Source organism: Rhipicephalus microplus, unplaced genomic scaffold (genome assembly GCF_043290135.1).
Source record: "Rhipicephalus microplus isolate Deutch F79 unplaced genomic scaffold, USDA_Rmic scaffold_104, whole genome shotgun sequence".
Lineage (NCBI taxonomy): Eukaryota > Metazoa > Arthropoda > Arachnida > Ixodida > Ixodidae > Rhipicephalus > Rhipicephalus microplus.
Window position 1 is genome coordinate 466,401 of NW_027464676.1, and position 7,508 is coordinate 473,908.

Genomic DNA, 7,508 nt, shown 5'->3' on the forward strand with positions numbered 1-7,508 from the left:
CACACTGCAGATAGCCCACAGGTGCCTCTTTTCTATGATATTCAAATTATTTTGGGCACATTTCTTGAAACACACTATATTAAATTAAAGTTCCACAGGAGCTGCCATGATTATTTTTTTCTGCAAGAAAACGCCATCCTATGTTGATCAAAGATTGTATACCTAAGTATGTGTGCGGCTGGACTCCTATGGGCAGAGGGAACAATAAAATATCCCAGTGAAGGGTCAATAAGACAAGCTCCACACTATAACCTACACTACTATACGGAGTGTTTTGAGAAATGTGTCCCTTATTCTAAAGAAAATATCGGCAAATGGCGCTGTTTGCTCGCCGTCTTCACAGTTGCTTTTTTTTGTAGCGGCAGGCATCTTAAGAGGGTGGAACACACAAGTTTAAACAGTTACTAGAAAACTTAAATAATTACTTTGAGTGAGTGAAGCTTCGAAGTCAATTCAAAAGGGAGAACTGAAGCCCTTCATGCGAAGAAACCATTGCTGCTTTGAGATTTTGGAAAAGTAGCCTCTAGTTATAACAGCGAATTAACGAAGTTCTCCTATATTATGCGGTGAAACCGAACCCAAAACGCGAAAGAGCGCAACTGTCTTACTCTTCCGACACGTTCGAAAATGAGGGAGCTTTGTTATATCGAACCTGAACCGATTTCGTTGTATAGGTGTGAGGACTGCGCTTGCTATTACAGCACGCATGACGCACATTCGTTAGCGAAAGAATAAGAACAGCAGCCCTGTAACAGCTGTACTTGAACAGTGACGTTATTGTAGTCGTCTGCTTGTTGCGTCCACTAGTCCTTTTGTTTTAGTTTCACCGCAGGATTTTGGAGAATTTCATTAGTTCGCAGTTATTACTCGAAACCGCTTTTCTGAAATCTCAAAGCGGCAACGACTAATTCGCATGAAGGACTTCCTTTCTCCCGTTTGACCTCACCGCTTAACTCCCACACTCACAAAAGTCGAGGAGGTACTGCAAGAGCAGAGAGACTGTGTTACTATGCCCAGAGTTCTTCAAATCTGTGAGGGAGTAGGGAAGAATCGGCCGCGGAACGTACTCTTCCGTTGAATGCAGAGTAAAAGAGACTGCGAACTGTCTGCTACTCAAGTGGAGTTACCAATCTATGCAACTCTCGTGCCGATGAGGCATGAATGGGATCTGGCACCCCGTCCTTGCTGACGGAATAGTACAATCTAGCGCTACTTTGTTACCAACCACGCCGCAAAGCATTATAAGTGTCTCGTAACTATACGCATCTGAGCGTAGACGCCCCAGATGTAAGTTTATTGCATTAAGTAATAAGATAACTTTCAGTGATAACAAAAGCATGTTTGTGTTATGATGAATGTTTAGTTCACGAAGCGCCAACGCCAACACCTTCAAAGGAAAAAAACAGTGGCAGCATCTAAAGCATCGCGAAAAGTTAGTTTACGGCACAAACAAATTGCTTCTGAGTGAAGAAAATTTCAGAACATACTGTAAAAAAAAGCTACAAAAAATGTACAAAGGGGTTTGAACTTGCCGCCTACGCATGACGGTGTGGGCACTCTACCACTATAGCCACATTGTGCCATGCTGACTTCGCGGTAAAAAAAGAAAAAAAAACTGGTCAAAAGAAAATACGCCACTACGCTTCACAGGTCGTAGTTTGAATACATACGCAATTTTTGTTTCTAACTAAACCTTGCGTCTTCATGATATGCTAAGACTCCAAGTTTATTTCAGAGTTCACAACAAAGAAACGAAAATATACAAAAATTGCCGAGAACCTGGGGCAGATAATTTACTGCCGAGTCCAAGAGCCGTTACTCACTTTTTCTGCTGGTTTAGGTGCACCGAAGTTTTATATCGACTCTAATGCTCGATAAGTACGCAGGTAGTTGATTGAATTAGGTGTATTTTCGTGCGCAGGGGATGATATGCTATGGCCTTGTAAGAGTGTACTGATTTGCATCTGTAAAGAGAAAGAAGAAACTACGTAGCCGACAGCTAAAAACCAAAGTGCATGTGCACGGAATTGTCTCATTGTGTTACTTTATGAACACGCCCCGAACGACAAGTCTGTGTTTTCATGTATGAGTCAGCGAAGTGCCGACGAGTTTGCCCGGCAGCTGTCGGCGGGGGCCCGGGGTGCGCTGCGCCACTGCCTGAAAGCACGTCGCATCTATGCTCATCGCTCCTTGTGCGCACACCATACGCAAGAAACAATGGTTCACTCAGGTTAACCGATTGCAAGGGTCTACTGTAATGTTACTTTTATTCCTTGGCATAGCATATTATCAAACCCAGAAGCGCTGATGGCATTTATGGCGGACTCGGCCGGTAAGCTAGGCCAACATTCGCTGGGATTCGTACTCGTACAGGCCACATTTACTTGGGCCGATCTCGGCGCAGGTGGCTCACGAAGGTTGATGTTTGAGTCACCTGCAAGCCTCTCATTGTTGTATTAAAGTGTTGAGGAGGTAAGAAAAACTCTAAGGATTGCCGGCGATGCGTTTGAGTTGTGGTTTTGCCGACCAGCGTTGCTGTTTTGGCGTACTAGCACACACAGCGGCATCGCAAGTAGGATAGGACGCCGGATTGTAATGTTCGTAGATTATTTTTTGGCCAGTACTACTGGCAGATCGTTCCAACTGTGTGTGTAAGCGCCTAATTACAACTATCAGGCTTGCGCACAAATGAATTCACCACATTGAACTGAATATTTTTATTTTAATTTTTTTATTTTCCTCAAGGGTCTCTAAAAGAGGGAACATTAGATGAGGGGTGGGCATAAAGGGCATGGGGAAAGGCAAAGTTGGATGTGCAACAAAACAAAAAGCAAATATTAGGACATAGTTGAAGCGGCAGAAACAAAGCAAAAAAGAGAAGAGGGGTGGGGGGGTAACAGGTACATTTGTTTGTGGGTTCTAGATAAAAACATTTTGCAATGGCAAAAGATACCACTTATAAGGTACAAAACATTACCAAGTACACAAAATATACATACACGCCATACTAGGAAGATGACACTAGAAACCATTACACAAGAATTTGCATGGTAAGTCACACGAAAAAAATTGTTACGGTTCAGTGATGGTTGACAGGGAATTTTTAAGGCTTCTGCATCCTGAATGTTAATAATAGTATCCGGTAGGGCGTTCCATTCCTCAGCTGTCCTAATGAAGAAAGGTTCCTCAAATGTGGTAGTTTTGGGACGAGGGTAATGTACTTGCATAGTGTTGCAACAACGAGCAGAGAAATAGGGGCGTTGGGTGACGTAAATGCTGGATGGGGATGCGTGATATAATTTGTGAAATAATACGAGCCGCGCAGTTTTTTGGCGTTGACTTAGAGGAATGAATGCGGAACGTTTCTTTAAATACGTTACACTGGTGAACGATGAGTAATCGGAAAAGGCGAATCTGGCAGCGCGGTTTTGGATGGCTTCTAGGTTTTGGTGTGGGTTCCAAATTGCTGCGGCATACTTCAATTTGGGGCGTATTATTGTGGTAAAAGCTAATATTTTTAAGTGGCTGGGAGCAAACTTCAGGGTTCTTCGAATATAACCTAAAGATCTACTAGCTGTTGAAATGACGTGATTGATGTGGAGGGTCCATGATAGGACACTTGATATATGTATTACAAGGTATTTATAAGAGCTAGTCGGTTGTAGAAAACTGTTATGTAGAGCATAGTTGTACTTTAACGGATTAGTAAGTCTGTGAAGAGAAATTGATCTACATTTAGAAATGTTTAAACTCATCTGCCACTTGGGCCATCAATTTTGAACGGCTCTTAGGTCTGCTTGTAAAGCTATTTGATTTTCATGACTAGCGATTGTTGCGTAAATAACGAAATCGTCGGCGAATAATCTTATGTTGTTAGTAATACAGTGTGGAAGGTCGTTGATGTAATATGACAGAATACCAGCTGTTAACTGGAATTTAGTATGGAAAACGGCGTTGTATGTAATGTAGTTTTATATTAAAAGGTCGATGTGCCTACGAAGTACCTAACGATCACCAGATAGTTACACACGCTAAATGTATATTTGCTTTTGAAAACGCGTAATAGAAATGAAGCACCACCTGCACTAGAAAGAGGCTAGAGATCATGAGTATAAATACCGGTTGCTGTGTGAAAGGTTTTCCGTAGCTCCTGAGAAATATGTTCAGTGTTGTTGGTTGCTTTGTTGCGTACTATTATAACGTGTATACCGATGTCCGTCCTGCATATGTGACGTAAGCTTGAAGCAATCTATGCATTTCACTGCTTTTACAAAACGCTCGACGCAATTTTCTCGAGACGTTGGTCCTAGCGCAGCAGGAATGATTCTACTCTTGGAGGGAGTTGATGCACTCGAACCCTATAAGATTGTAAAACTCTGTGAGAGAGTAGTGGAACTTCCGCAGAAAATGTATGAACTCTATTTCAGAAGCGTGACTATACTCTGGCATGGCAGCTTGCTCACTCTTGTTCAGCCAGAGTACCAGCTTACTCTGGGCCTAAGAGAGTTCACAGCACTCCTGAAAAGTGAGTGAAATATGGGACACGCCTCTCTCTCCTCCCGCAAAAGACAGTTGCCAGCACTCTCTTCGGGCTGTGAGTGCATAAATAGAAAGTTAAGTTTTAACTTTCCTAACTGCTGTTACAAATGATGTCTTCAACTCTTTAAGATGCTTACCGCTACAGAAAAAGCATCTGTGAAGGCAGCAAGCATGTAGCTCCTTAGGCTAATATTTAAAGAATATTGAACCTCTTTCTTGAAACACCCTGTATATAGTCCTATATATTTATGCATTTCAAGTATTCTTGCAATCCATTTTCGCGTTTGAGTTTAAGCGTCAGTTTAAAGAACCCCGTGGCATGTACATTAAAATACAGTGCATGCGCAACGCTTCTCCTTCATTCAAGAACTAAGAATAATATAAACGACAAAACAATTAAGCATTACCAAATCATACACAATACGCAACATTCACGCAATACCCCCATGATTATGCGGCGCATTTGCTCGAGTTCCCCCCGTGTGAAGATGCGGGCAGCTTTTTAATTTTTTTTTTTGAGTTCTAGTGGAACTTACGTTGAACGATAGCATCATAAGCTCTAAATGCCGAGCTGAAGGCCATCCGCCTACGTCGCTTATTAAAGTGCGTTCTTTTCATGCCGTATTCCTCAAGTTCTGCTAATGCGAGTGTTTCTGACAAAGAAAAAATAGTGGAGCTCTGGATAAAAGTATAAGACGCATTTTTTTTTATAGAAAGGGCAATGTCTTCTTTAAAGTCGGGAGCGTTGATGTTGCTATATTGAAAAGTTTGAAAAGTCACAGAATGAGCCTAGTCAGCGTATATATATATATATATATATATATATATATATATATATATATATATATATATATATATATATATATATATATATATATATATATATATATATATATATATATATATATATATATATATATATATATATATATATATATATATGTATATATGTATATATATATATATATATATATCCTGATGAAGGCCAGACTCTAGGCCGAAACGTCGAAATAAACCACGTTGTGACCGCTCACGGAGGATCTACTGGACTATATATATATATATATATATATATATATATATATATATATATATATATATATTTATATATATATATATATATATATATATATATATATATATATATATATATATATATATATATATATATATATATATAGCCTCATCAAAATGATAATGAAACTTTTATTAAAGCTACGGTAATGAACTTACATTCTTTTAACTGGCTTACGTCTATTTTGGCGATAAGTTGTTTACTTTTCTAAATGAATTTCCATCAGGAAGCATTCGAATATTTACTGAGTACTGTAGTCGCTTGGAAGTGATTCAATATTTTATTTTGTTGGGCGATGGTCTTCAAAATTTTTTTTTCTTGTTTGAAATGTGATACACATTTCATAAACGAGAACAACGAACAACACAAAGGTTTAGTAATCCTACACAACTTAGAACATGGTCAAAAGTCAGTATATTAAGGTTACTCGATAAGGTTATACATTCCACTCCCGTCCCCGCCAACACACCTTTCAATGCTCTGTTATTTTATATTAAACAAGTTTGATTTCTTAAGGAAGAACAACAAGGAATACGGAGGAAACCCGAATCGACGAAGCCAGCACTAGCAGTGCAAAGCTTCGAACAGTCATACTGGACGATTACGAAGACTAAGCTGGTTGCTCATAGTTTGTTTAGAGACGTTACCTAAGTGATGTAGTTTCTGGTTTACTTCTATAATTGTTTCGCTTTAGCTAGGTGATGTTAGGTTGTTTGTGCGATGATTCTCAGTGTAGAGAGGTTCGACTTGATACACTGACAGTCACAGGCACGACACGGGCTCATCGTTGTTGGCACAAGCTTTCCATCGCTTCGGGGTGTCGCAGCCTTTCTCATTCCTCGGTACATTCTTGGGGAACGTGCTCGCGGTATTCGGCTCACCGCCGCAGCTTGACAGCCATTTTGTAGTCCAAGTGTTTTTCTTGCTTTATAGTGCACGCCGAGTGTAGTGGTATTTGCCTGATTTCCGGGGCACGTACCCGTATATAAGAGCTGTTTTTTTTTTGGGGGGGGGGGGGGGTAACTGTTGCTTTCCTTATAATTAGTGAACGAGTAATGATTTATCTAATTTACACGGCACATGCGAGCTTATGATGAAAATTTAGCTTTCAGGGTCTGTTCACAAAGAAAAATTGTTTACTAATTGACTGATATGTGGGGTTTAACGTCCCAAAACCACCTTATGATTATGAGAGACGCCGTAGTGAAGGACTCCGGAAATTTCGACCACCTGGGGTTCTCTAACGTGCACCCAAATCTGAGCACACGGGCCTACAACATTACGGCTTCCATCGTAAATGCAGCCGCCGCAGCCGGGATTCGATCCCGCGACCTGTGGGTTAGCAGCCTAATGCTTTAGCCACTAGACCAGCGCAGCGGGGCAAATTGTTTACTAAGGGGCTTGGAAAAAAAATTCCGTGGCCACTTTCGAATCCTACAGTAACTGGGAGGTGAAAGCCGCCGCCTTCGCTTCTTTGTGTTATAAATCCCTGCCAGTCCTATAACCTTGCGCAAAAGGGCACTGTTGGCCAAAACTATAGCTATTCTGCGCAGCAGCCACTTGTTAGTCTGCCAGTGCCATTTTATGGAACAAAGCTACACAGAATTGCTTCGTGGGCATGTGCTTTATGGGAATACACTTGCCCTAATTCAACTGAGACTTAATTCATTTGTATGGCAAAGAAACTCAAAAAATGTGCTACTAATGAACTATAGCTAAAGATTTGGCCCAGTGTGTATAGGTCAAACAAGCATATGCATACACGAACGACTTCACCAGCGTAAATAAACCCTTAAGAAATTCGCGACTCCAGCATTTCATGTGGCACCTAGCAGCAATATAGGGAAGCTGCGTACTGAGGTCTAAACCGTCCAAGCACCGGTCGCATACGGTA

General features: G+C 40.8%; 1 long non-coding RNA gene across 1 annotated transcript in view; it reads right to left on the reverse strand.

Annotated features, from left to right (window-relative positions):
* Positions 1–1,951, reverse strand: part of LOC142790435 (uncharacterized) — a 19,532-nt gene extending 17,581 nt beyond the window's left edge. Inside the window, exon 1 of the long non-coding RNA XR_012889521.1 lies at positions 1,824–1,951. This is a non-coding gene — a long non-coding RNA (uncharacterized LOC142790435). The remainder of the gene's footprint in view (positions 1–1,823) is intronic.
* Positions 1,952–7,508: the final 5,557 nt, after the last annotated feature.